The sequence below is a fragment of the Muntiacus reevesi genome, chromosome 1 (assembly GCF_963930625.1).
Source record: "Muntiacus reevesi chromosome 1, mMunRee1.1, whole genome shotgun sequence".
Classification (NCBI taxonomy): domain Eukaryota; kingdom Metazoa; phylum Chordata; class Mammalia; order Artiodactyla; family Cervidae; genus Muntiacus; species Muntiacus reevesi.
This window is the reverse complement of record NC_089249.1, coordinates 126,299,372-126,312,837: the sequence shown is the minus strand read 5'-3', so window position 1 is coordinate 126,312,837 and position 13,466 is coordinate 126,299,372.

The window sequence follows — 13,466 nt, the reverse complement described above, 5'->3', positions numbered from 1 at the left end:
ATAGTTCATGGGGTCACAAAGAGTTGGACATGACTGAGTGAGTGAGCATATGGGTGGCCTGGGAAGGAACAGATCTAGGGTGAGAGAAAAGGGGTGGCTCTAGTTTAAGCTGTGGGTAGAGCTGTGGATGATAACTGGTTCTTTTGGAGCGGTGAACCTAGATCTGCTCCATTTGTGTTTATTCTGGGCCCAGGCTGAAGGCGCACTAGCTGCTCTGGGGAGGCTCTTCTTACACTGGTATCAGAAGCACGAGTGAGTAAAACCCATTTGCCAAGGTCCTGCCCAGCCTCGTTCTGTGTCACATTTGCTAACATCCTGTTGGTCAAAAGCCATCCTGTGTGGCTTTTCCTGAAGTGGGTCAGGGAAGAAAAATAACTACTTGATAATGATGAGATTAAAAGCAGAATTAATTTTCTCTAGATATTTATGTTTCCATTTTATATATTGGTACCTCCAGAAAGGAGGGCTTCGGTAGAACACATTTAGAGGAGAATTTTTAAAATTATGAAGATGGGTACTGAGACTAAACGAAAAACAGGGCTTTCAAAATAAACATCATGGAAAGGTTCCCTGTAACTGTTTTATTGTTTCTTTGTTCCTTTTTAAAATTTCATCTACTGATTTGATAATATTTACAGACTAGGTAAAACGTTAGTCATGTTAGTCGCTCAGTTGTATCTGACTCTTTGGGACCCTGTGGTCTGTCCATGGAGTTCTCTAGGCAAGAATACTGGAGTGGATTGCCATTCCCTTCTCCAAGAGATCTTCCTGACCCAAGGATTGAACCAGGGTCTCTGTATTGCAGGCAGATTTTTTACCATCTGAGCTAAAGTAGTGCTAGTAGGTCCAGAGCAGACACACATGCAAGAGATTTGAAGCAGAATTTTTGAGTGAAAGATTATTATTCCATTTTTAACATTGTCTTACCAGAAACAGCACATAGCAAATATTAATTTTCACATAATATATAATCTTTTATACAGAATATAACTACTTCTTCGTTTCTTTTTTAAATTTAGTGGTAATTGAGGCATGTAGAATCTAGTTCCCTGACCAGGGATGAGAACACAGAATCCTAGTCACTGGACCACCAGGGAATTCCCTACCTTTTCTTATAACTGATTTTAATTTCTATTTCAAGCTATATTTCATCTGAAGGCAGAGAAGGTTTTCATTTTCCTCCTTATGCTTGCAGGGAAATTCAGTCCAACTGAGGGATTTATTTGAAGATAATATCAAGTTTAAACTACAAGGAAATTAAAGTTGTTTTTTTTTTTTTTTCTCTTGTCTTTCTTCTCCTTGATTATAATTTTCAGTCCTGGGGCAGTGATCTGCTGCTGCAGCGTCAGTGGACAGAAGTCCTGCCCTATTCTGATATCCAGCAAGTTGTTCAAACCACTTGCGTAGGCCTTGAAAGTGAAAGTGTAGTTGCTCCGTCGTGTCCGACTCTTTGCGATCCCATGGACTGTAACACTCCAGGCTCCTCTGTCTATGGGATTCTCCAGGCAAGAATACTGGAGTCGGTTGCCATTCCCTTCTCCAGGAGATCTTCCCAGCCCAAGTATTGAACCTGGATCTCCCCTGATAGCTCAGTTGGTAAAGAATCTGCCTGCAACGCGGGAGACCCTTGGGGTAATAAACTACCCTAAGGAAAGATGATCACAAGGCAAAAATGAAGGGAGAGAAAAACTTGCCAATTAATATTTCACTGTAGCATCCCATCTCAGTGATCCTAGGGGATAAGAAAATATACTTTAACAACAGTAATGGTTTATGATGATAGGGCTTCTCAGTGTTTTCAAGTATTTTCACATCATCTCATTTAATTCTCACAGTGACCTTCTGGGGTTGAGCTCATTTGCAGCTGTGGAAGTGTGAATATGTTTCACCACTTAATGAGCTATGTCTTCTGGGTTTGTTACTTTAGCAGGGTTAGGAAATACAGGTATCTATGTAGCTGAAGCCCCTAGGGAAAATGCTGCACCTTTTCAAACATCATTCTTTTTTTATTTGTAAATTTGAAATTGCTAAATTAGCAATGGATATTTATTGAAGTTTTTCCAGGTGTACAGAAAGATGCTTCTATTCATAGATATTTAGCCTCTTAGGAAACCACAGTTATTTAAATTCACAAGAATATTATCCTTTCTTCTCTACCTTTTGCTTCCCCACATATCAGCTTACAAAGGGGAATGTCCCAGCTGAGTCTACTCCTAGATTTGGAGAGGCTGGTCAATTGACATGTTGGCCCCCACCACTTCCATCTTGCTTTTGGTGATGTGGGGAGGATCAGGTGGCCTCTACAAAAGAAACTGAAAAATCCAGAGATAGAAGTAGGAGAGACAGGAAAATGGAATAGGATGAAGCAAGCAGTAAGATGGAAAGGATTAATTACAAAGTAGTGTATCTATCACCTGGTCCTGCCTCTTTGACTAATTCTGAGCCTTAGAGAAAGAGAGCTGTAATGAAAAAACTAAAGAGAGCTTTTCTTGGGAGGGTTTTGTGAGATTTTGCTTGAAGCCCTAAGTGGTAAAATATGCAGGATGGGGTAGTCTCTCAGTTTCTGCCTGGAGCAACCTAACTTCATCTTAGGCAGCACTCAAAGCTATACTTGTGAGTAAAACTTAATAATTTTAATGGAAGTCCATTCTGGGTTCAGCCTCCTGCATAAGTAGGGAGACTAAAAGGGCTGCAAGCAAAAACTGAAAGAAAAATATTGCTTCACTTTGTAAATCATTAAAGGGCACAAGTCCATCAGAGTTTCATAGAAAGGAAAGCCAGTCATTCTTTTGCTGCAAAGGCTGGATTTATTAGATCCTAGTTGAAATCCTACGAGATTAGGCAAGTAATTAAATTTTCTGTGGCTCAGCTCAATCATCTCTAAAATGGGGGTAATAAAACAACTACTTCATTGTATTTTTAGGATTAAATGAGTAAATTTAGGACATGACATCACAAAGGATCAGATATGACTGAGCGATAACACTTCATACAATAGGACCTGGACAGTTTGTGGTTTTAGGGAAAATATGTCCCCATATTTCTATGATTATGAGGAACTGGAAAAATTTGCTTCCTTTTCCCCTTCCTTCCTTTCTCCCTCCCTACTTCCTTCTTTCTCTCCTAACCTTGTTCTTTTATTTCTTTGCAATTACCACTTTTCATCATTTTTCTGTTCAGTTAAGATTGCTTTTATTGGCTCAGTATACCCCCTTACTGATATTTCTCAATTTTACTTCTATGCTAAAAGCTAAACTTTTTATTCCGGAATAATTTTAGATTTATAGAAAAGTTGCAAAGATAGTAAAGAGAATTTTCCTTATATCCTTTACTTTGTTGTTATTGTTGCTCAGTCACTCAGACATGTCCGGCTCTTTGTGACCCCACAGACTGCAGCACACCCACCTTCCCTGTCCTTTACCATCTCCCAAAACTTGCTCAAACTCATGTTCATCGAATCAGTGATAGCATTCAACCATCTCATCCTCTATCGTTACTTGTCCTCCTGCCTTCAATCTTTCCCAGCATCAGATTCTTTTCCAATGAATTGGCCCTTCACATCATGTGACCAAAGTATTGAGCTTCAGCTTCAGCATTGGTCCTTCTAAAGAATATTCAGGGTTGATTTCCTTTAGGATTGGCTGGCTTGATCTCCTTGCTGTCCAAGGGACTCTCAAGAGTCTTCTCCAGCACCACAGTTTGAAAGCATCAGTTCTTCAGCACTCAGCTTTCTTTAAGGTACAACTCTCACATCAGTACATGAGTACTGGAAAAACCATAGCTTTGACTATACAGACTTTTGTTGGCAAAGTGATGTCTCTGCTTTTTAATGTACTGTCTAGGTTTGTCATAACTTTTCTTCCAAGGGGCAAGTGTCTCTTAATTTTGTGGCTGTAGTTACCATCTACGGTGATTTTGGAGCCCAAGAAAATAAAGTCTGCTACTGTCTCCACTGTTTCCCTATCTATTTGCCATGAAGTGATAGGACTGGATGCCCTGATCTTCATTTCTTGAATGTTGAGGTTTTTTTTTTTTAATTTTTACTTTTTTTTTTTAGATAAAGTAGGTCCTCTTTACTGCTTTTCAGAAATATTTTACAAGAGACTGGAATTCCTTAAAAACAATTTTTTTAATGTAGACTATTTTTAAAGTCTTTATTGAATTTGTTACAATATTGCTTCTGTTTTATCTTTTTTTTTTTTTTTTTGATCACAAGCCATGTGGTATCTTAGTTCCCTGACTAAAGATTGAATCCATTCCTTCTGCATTGAAAGGTGGGTTCTTAACCATTGGACCACCAGGAGGTCCTTGGAATTTCTTTATTTTATTTGTTTATTTTTAAAATTTTAATTGGAGGCTAATTACTTTACAATATTGTGGTGGTTTTTGCCATACATTGACATGAATCAGCCATGGGTGTACATGTGTTCCCCATGCTGAAACCCCCTCCCACCTCCCTCCCCATCCCATCCCTCAGGGTCATCCCAGTGCACCAGCCCTGAACACCATGTCTTATGCATCAAACGTGAACTGGTGATCTATTTCACATATGATAATATACATGTTTCAATGCTATTCTCTCAAATCATCCCACCCTCGCCTTGTCCCACAGAGTCCAAAAGTCTGTCCTTTACATCGGTGTCTCTTTTACTGTCTTGCATATAAGGGTCATCATTACCATCTTTCTAAATTCCATATATATGCGTTAATATACTATATTGATGTTTTTCTTTCTGACTTACTTCACTCTGTATAATAGGCTCCAGTTTCATCCACCTCATTAGAACTGATTCAAATGCACTCTTTTTAATAGCTGAGTAATATTCCATTGTGTATATGTATAACTTTCTTATCCACTCGTCTGCTGATGGACATTTAGGTTGCTTCCATGTCCTGGCTATTGTAAACAGTGCTGCGATGAACATTGGGGTGCACGTGTCTCTTTCAATTCTGGTTTCGTCGGTGTGTATGACCTGCAGTGGAATTGCTGGGTCGTATGGTAGTTCTACTTCCAGTTTTTTAAGGAATCTCCACACTGTTCTCCATAGTGGCTGTACTAGTTTGCATTCCCACCAACAGTGTAAGAGGGTTCCCTTTTCTCCTCATTCTCTTCAGCATTTACTGTTTGTAGACTTTTTGATAGCAGCCATTCTGACTGGTGTGAGATGGTACCCCATTGTGGTTTTGATTTGCATTTCTCTGATAATGAGTGATGCTGAGGAATGTTGAGTTTTAAGCGTTTACTTAGTTTCCCCTAAAGTTAACATACTATCTAATTATGGAACATTTTGTCAAAACTAAGAAATTAACATTCAGTTCAGTCACTCAGTCATGTCTGACTCTTTGTGACCCCATGGACTGCAGCATGCCAGGCTTTCCTGTCCATCACCAACTCCTGGACCTTTCTTAAACTCATGTCCATCCAGTTGGTGATGCCATCCAACCATCTCATCCTCTGTTGTCCCCTTCTCCTCCTGCCTTCAATCTTTCCTAGCATCAGGGTCTTTTTCAGTGAGTCACTTCATCGCATCAGGTGGGCCAATCACTATTATCTAAACTAAAGGCTCTATTTGGACCCTATCAGTTTTTCCATAAGAGTAATGTTTCTATTACATGATCCAATGATAGATATAACACTGCATTGAGTTACTTCTATTTTTAAGAGAAGTATCTTCATAAAATATAAATACCAAGAAAAAAAAAAACCAAATTCTATCAATTTATGACACAATTTTGATAAATTAGGTAAAAAATGACAAGAAATTAAAATATTTTGGCTTTTAAATTCCATTAATATAACTGTATTTTCTCTCTATATAATATCCTAACTCTCTTTTATAATTCTAAAATGTTGGAGAAAATTAATAGTATCATCCCAGAAAATACAGTGTTTAGTCGGGCTCTTTTAAGGTAACTTTCAAGAGAGATATATATTAAATATGTTATTTACTATATGCAGTCATTTATGCATTTCAGCTTTAATTAGGATCAATGCTACATTTTAGTTTTAATTTATATATCTATGAATAATAAAATAAGTAATATACTTTTAATAAAATTATTTTATTAGGTTATAATTTGGTATTAATTTAATTTAATCACCACTTAAATACTGGGTGACCTTGGTAATGTTACTTAACTTGTTTTTGCTTAAATTTGCTCATATAAAAATAAAGAGATTGATTCAGATGGTCTCAAAGGTCCAATTAACTCCAGAAATTCCCTATGTTTTATTTTGAGATATATATATATATATACATTTTTAAAAATAGCAACTCTGTGAGACAAGTAAGGTATGTGGCCCATCGAGATTAAATGGTTCGTCCATCCCACTCAGTGAATAAGTGCAAGCTCTGAGGCAAAATAAGGTCTTAGGACTAAAGACAAGTATATATTTATCCCATGGAGTCCTCTTTTGTGAAATACTTTAGGAATAGAGACCACACATATGCATAGCTCATTAGAGATGGAGGAGCACATTAATTAAAAAACTTTGGATTACTCACTCTGTAGCAGAATTTTGCTTCATTTTCCCCGATACTCAGAACTGTTAATATTATAATTGTTTTATTGTTGCAAGTTTACATCCATGGTTTTCTTTTTATTTTGAGAAAATAATCTTTCATTTAGCTCAACTTTTGGCAGTTTGTGATCTAAAGAAAGACACTCTATGACTTATATATTTGGAAAGAAAATTGAAAAGTACAGAAAATTAAATGCCTTTGACACCATCACCCGAGACCAGCTTTAGCACTGATGGGACAAGTCCCTGAATTTGATCTTGCATTCATTAAAAAAAATATTTATTTTTAATTTATTTATTTGGCTGCACTGGGTCTTAGTTGTGGCTTGTGGAGTCTAGTTTCCTGACCAGGGATCAAAACTGGTCCCCTTGCATTGGGACTTTGGAGTCTTAGCCACTGGACCACCAGGGAAGTTCCCTGTGTATATTTTTACTCCATCCCTAACAGCCCTCTGCTTTTTTTGCCTGATCTCAGCACTCTAGTTGCAAAGAATTACATAGTTAACTTCTTTTACTTTCCCTAAAGGTCTTGTATGCAGTAGTGGGGCATGCTTATTACTGAGAAAACTAGGAATAGCTGTGTTTTCAAACTCTCATTTGGGTTCTCATTTTTTACAAAAGCAAATGAAGATCTAGATTCTGAGGCTTGCAGGGGATGCACTTGGGTTTCATTACGGCCAGCATCCTGATGCATCCATACAATCTGTCTTTCTTATAAAGATGTGCAGTCCATCAATGAGCAATGGCACTAATGAGCCTTCCAAACAACCAGGATCACACTTTTTAATAAGGATTGGAAAATGAGACCTACAATTTTTTGCTTGTCAGAGAGAAAAATGAATGTGAGAGATGTACAAAGTCCTGCCTCATGTAAAGTGGTACTTGCCTTTCCAAATGACATGCTTCCTAGTGAAGTATTCAAAGATGCCTTAACAGGTACTAGAGAGAATCATAGGGTCTGCTGGTGTGCGGCAAATAATCATATAAGATCTGAAGTTGGGGGGCAGTGAAGTGGGGGTAGGAGGAAGTAAAAACTGTTGTATATTATCTTGTCTTTCTAAAGACTCCTCTCTTATTCTCATAATAATCATCCAGAAATTTGACTGCAGGAATGCTACCAACATTTCAGGCATTCTATAGTGTCTGCCTAACTATATACTAAAATGAACCGTGGCTCCTTAACCTGATAATTGTTTATCAGTTGAATGTGGCTTTAAATGTACAGGGGTATGATGACATCCAGCAATTAAAGGGTCATTTGTCCACATGAAAAATAGGAGGTCAGAGGGAGCACATTGCCAGCACCCAGCTTAATGCTCTTTTTTTTTTCCTTAGTTTATTTATTTATTCTTTAATTTTTATTTATTTATTTATTTATATTAGTTGGAGGCTAATTACTTCACAACATTTCAGTGGATTTTGTCATACATTGACATGAATCAGCCATAGAGTTACATGTATTCCCCTTCCCGATCCCCCCTCCCACCTCCCTCTCTACCCGACTCCTCTAGAGTCTTGGTCTTAGCTGAAGAAATGCTTTGGGCAAACTCTGTTGGAGAGATGTGATTTGGATGCCTAACAACTCATACAGTGGATATGGGCTGTTCAAACTGACAAATGGAGAAGAATATTAAAAGAACAAACATAGAGTCAAATTCCTTTAGAGATCAGGAACTAACATTATGTCCATTTACTGATAATCAAAATATGGCCTTTGTAGCACAAAATGTCCCTGGATGCTTCAGGGTAACTACAACCAGTCTCAATTACTAACCTGTATTATACTTTAAGATTAGTTCCTGGGTTAGGAGTAAAAAGCTGCAGCTTTTTTTTTTCTCTTCTATGCCGGGAAACATGAAAGAAAAAAAAAATGCATGTAGTATTTTCAGCAGGCTAAATATGAAATACTTTATACAATGAAATATTAAAGGTAACCATTTCTAGTTTCTTTTCATCTGAGCATGATTTAAAAAGGGAAGGATGTAATTATATTTTTGTATTGGATGGAGCAGAATTTCTGGATAATCTTATGCTCAGCTTGATTGCTTTATTGATAAGAAAGGAGGACATGTGGATGTATATTTTATGAGTAATGCATTTATTAAGCACAAACTGTACATAATGCATTAGGCTTTATGTGAATTGCATTGGATTTATCTTTCTTTTAGAGCATATTTTAAAAATATTTTACTGCATCTACTATAACCCCTTTATAGCTAGGGTATCCCTCCATGGTAATAGTGGTTTAACATCTTAGAGTAACTTTTAAGATGATTATCAAGGGAAAAAGATCACTTGGGCACCTGCAATTAATAATCAACATCTCTTGTCTCCCCATTTCCTTCTTTCCCTTGAGCAATGCTTTTTTTCCCTTGTAATATTCCAGTCAATTTCACTAGCAAATCTGTGAAGAAAATAAGGTGATTATAAATTAATAGTAGGAGAAATAAGCAGATCTAAACTTAGTTTCTAGAGGTAGAGTCAAATGTCTCAGGCCAACAAAAGTAGCCTAAAGCTTGAGAGTGCGTCATGTTTTCTGACAAAGGGAAGCACACATCTGATTGCTCTTTGTTGAGAACAAACAACCTCTGCAAGCAACTGGAGTTGGCTTCCACAACCAGCCTTAAAAAGGAGACCATTTTACAAATTATGTACCAGCTACCTGTTTTCCCTTAATCACTGCCTGCATATTAGCTAATATATTAGCTCTAAATTTGCTTTAAGTTCATTTCATTCTTAAGGATAAACCCTTCAGAGATTTTTTAGACTTTTATAAACTTCTAATTAAAATTTCCCATGTATTCTCAAATCTGGCACAGCATTAGTCAGTTTTAGCATTAACCTGACCACACGGCTTTATCATCTGCAGCATGAATAAGCCATATCCTTTAATGCTGAAATAATCTAAATGGAATAATATGATTCATCCTCCCACTAAAAATTCTCAGCTTTTGGAGGTTTATCATGGTATAGAGATGAGTGTTAGAGCCTCTATTTGGATTAAGTTTGCATAACTAGCATGTGCAAAGCTTCTCTAATTTATTCCTGGCTTTGCTATTTATGAGAAATACATTGCATATAAAGAACATTTAAAACCATATAAAACAGTACAAATTACACTGTAAGTTTGAATTGGGAATCTCAGCATCATTTATTTGCTGAATCTAACAATAGTAAGGTCATCTTAGAATTATACTTTCCTGACCAATCTGACCCATAGATTTCAAAACATCATAAAATGTTATATTGTCCCAACATGGTGTCTGTTATTCACCATTTAATACAAAGAAAGAGATATCAATAAAATATTAGATCTGATTTCAAGATTCTAAATTATCTCATTCACTTGATTTTTTTTCCCCTATTGTTCTTTAGTGTGAATTCTGACTGAGGTCAGCAAATACATGTCACCACTGAAAAGGAAATTTGTCAGCTATTTCCATCACTATTTCTGTAAAAATGATTTTTTTCCCTAGATTCCTCTAAGAATGCCCACTGTTATAGGACATCAGATTGTTCACAGACCTGCCTGTTGTTGGCACATTTCCAGTGCTTTAAATTCCATGGAGGGGGGCCAACATTGCCTCTATTACTTACCACCAGCTACTGCTGACACAGTGACCGGCACGTGTCAGGACTTAATCCATGTTTATGGAAGTGTATGAAAATGTACGAATGAATGAATGATTTAACTGTTCTCTGCCATATTTGCTTTACTCACAGTGTTTGTGTAGAGTGGGCGTCTCTGTTTCATTCCTCTGTGTAATAAACCTGAAGCTTGGTGATTTAAAACATCTTTTATTTTGTCTAAGTAGCAGGAATCAGCCGTATGAGCTGGGTTGGTAAGGACACCTAATTTTCCTTCCACTTAGCATGGCTGAGGCAGTCAAGTGTTTGAGAGCCAGAATTTGCGGAAGACTTCTGACTCATGCGTCTGAAGGCTGGGCTGGGAAAACTCACATTGCCCAGAGCTACAACAGCTGGGTCTTCTTGGGCATTTCTCCTTCTCTCATTGTGGTCTCGGCTGAATTAAATCTTCATTATAGCTAGTCTCTTATAGAGTGATTTGAGACTTCAAAGGCATGAGTGTCAAGAAAGAAATGGAGGCCAAAATGTCTTTTGCAGCTTAGCGTAGGAAATCACATAGCATCATTTCTGCTATACTTTGTTGGTGGAGGCAGTTACAGGGGTCCACTCAGATTAAAGGGGAAGACACGCAGACCTCACCTCCCAGTGAAGGAGCATAAATATTGTATTTTAAGATGAGTACACGGAATGAGCTATGTAAAGGTGCAGTCATTTTTTGAAAAATACTATCTGTCACAATTGCTGATCTTATTTTTTATTATTTTACTTGGAGAGTTAGTAAGATTTTTGATCAGAAACTTACAAACCATGTTCATCGCAGCAGTGTTTGTAATAGCCAGGAATGGAAGCAACCTAGATGTCCATCAGCAGACGAATGGATAAGGAAGCTGTGGTACATATACACCATGGAATATTACTCAGCCGTTAAAAAGAATTCATTTGAATCAGTTCTAATGAGATGGATGAAACTTGAGCCCATTATACAGAGTGAAGTAAGCCAGAAAGATAAAGACCAATACAGTATACTAACACATATATATGGAATTTAGAAAGATGGTAATGATAACCCTATATGCAAAACAGAAAAAGAGACACAGGTGTACAGAACAGACTTTTGGACTCTGTGGGAGAAGGCGAGGGTGGGATGTTTTGAGAGAACAGCATCGAGACATGTATATTATCTATAGTGAAACAGATCACCAGCCTAGGTAGCATGCATGAGACAAGTGCTCGGGCCTGGTGGGCTGGGAAGACCCAGAGGAATCAGGTGGAGAGGGAGGTGGGAGGGGGGATCGGGATGGGGAATACATGTAAATCCATGGCTGATTCATGTCAATGTATGACAAAAACCACTACAATATTGTAAAGTAATTAGCCTCCAACTAATAAAAATAAATGAAAAAAAAAAAGAAACTTACAACCCCCCCCTTTTTTTTTTTACTAGAAATGAAAGAAAGCTTAGCTGAATCAATAAAAGCTTAACTGAATAATAATATTATTTTCACAAGGCTACTTAGAATACTGGCCAGTGTGCATTTCTTATTTTGTTTATAGGAAGATGAAGGATTATTTACACTTTATTGATTTAAAATTTTCTTTTGATTATTGGTCAATTCCAGTTTTTAAAAGTGGAGAAAATGAAATAAAAGCATCCAAAACCTACTTTCTTATTATCTGAAGATTGTGAAGTACAGTATCATCTGAAGAATGTGAAAATTTGACGGCAATCTTCAGAATCATTTTATTCTATATTATTAGCCCTGTTCCAACCCAGTTCTTAAAAATACATCATAATCTTATGATAGCCTGCATTATTATTACACCCTGGGGTTTACATAGATCAAATAATTCTCCACAGGTCATAGTGTCTCTGATCAGAAACAAAAATCATTAATTTTATTATATTTATATAATTATATAAATAATTATATGTAATTATACAATTAGAGACTAGAATAGCATTTGTCAGATCATATTGTAAATAGATGCACTCCTTAACAAATTAAGGCAACTTATATTAACTTAGTCTACTGACAATGGTTTCAGTAAAACTAGAGGAGAAAATTTAAAGGCTGCCTATCTATTTTTTATTGGTTTTTACACTTTTAGAGAATTCAATTTTAACTGCTCTTAATTTCCAAATATGAAGTATAGTGAGTTCTCCAATCTGAATTTTAAGCAAAAAAATTAAATGGAAAGGCAAGTGTACTCAAATGATGACAGACAGTTAGGTTGAAGTCCCCATAAAACCACAGACTCTGCACCCAGGCAAATCACAGCATCCTGTAAACCTGCTCTTCAAACAGAAATGGAATCATGAGAGATGGCTGGGTGAAAAAGACAAAACATTATTAATAAGCAGTTTGGGAAGAAAGCTCACAAATTTGAATCCCTAAGAGGCTCTCAAACCTGGCCAGGGTGCTAGAACCTTAAAGAAATAAAATAAACGAAGAAAATTATACTTATCAGTATTTCTCAGGAAGGAATTGAATGTGGATGAAAGAAATACAGTACTTTGATAAACCTCTTTGGTGAGGCATGAAACCTCACAAGAGCTGGAAACAGAATTGTATTCTAAGGTGGTGGGGCTTTGGTTTTGTGGGGTGAAGATTATGAGGAGGGTTCAATGTGTTCAATTTGGGGGCAATAATAGAAAAAAATGCTAAGCTTTGTCTCAAAGAAATTTCACTCTTTTTTTTCCCAGTGCTGTCAACTTTCCCCTTCCTCCATCCTTCCCTCCCTCCCTTCCCTTTCCCTTTTCACTCACATTTATTGGCCACTTATTTTGTGCCAGGTACTGTTTTAAGAACTGTCCATCTATTAATAGTAATCTTTTCATAAGTAACTGTTGGAGACTTACTTAATGAACTTTATTATCCTCCAGAGGCACTGGCTGGAGCAGTTACATCTGCTTCCTCATTTAGTCAGACTTTCACTTTCATCCTGTTCCAGGTCTTGGGTTTACTGGGACCCTGTATTGATGAACAAAGACTTCTCTTAGGGCTCAGCATGTTCACTTCATGTTTTCCTTGATAACTCATCTCTTAGTCATCAGTTTAAATGCCTAAAAACCAGAACACCAAGAAAAAAAGAAAAAAAAAGTGGAGGAATAATAACAGAAACCATCATGATTACCACTACAAGGAAGAGGTTGTTTCTTTGCAAACTAAGGTTTATGAAGGTGAAATAAAATAAATATCATGGCATTATGGGCAGAACCATAACAAAAGATGAGACTTGTGAAATGTCAAGATTAAAGACAAAACTGGAATGAAAAACTAGCTATTGTGTGGTGCTGAGAAGCAAGGAACGGAATGGGAGAGATTAGGAATCTGAGATAATTGAAATGGATAAT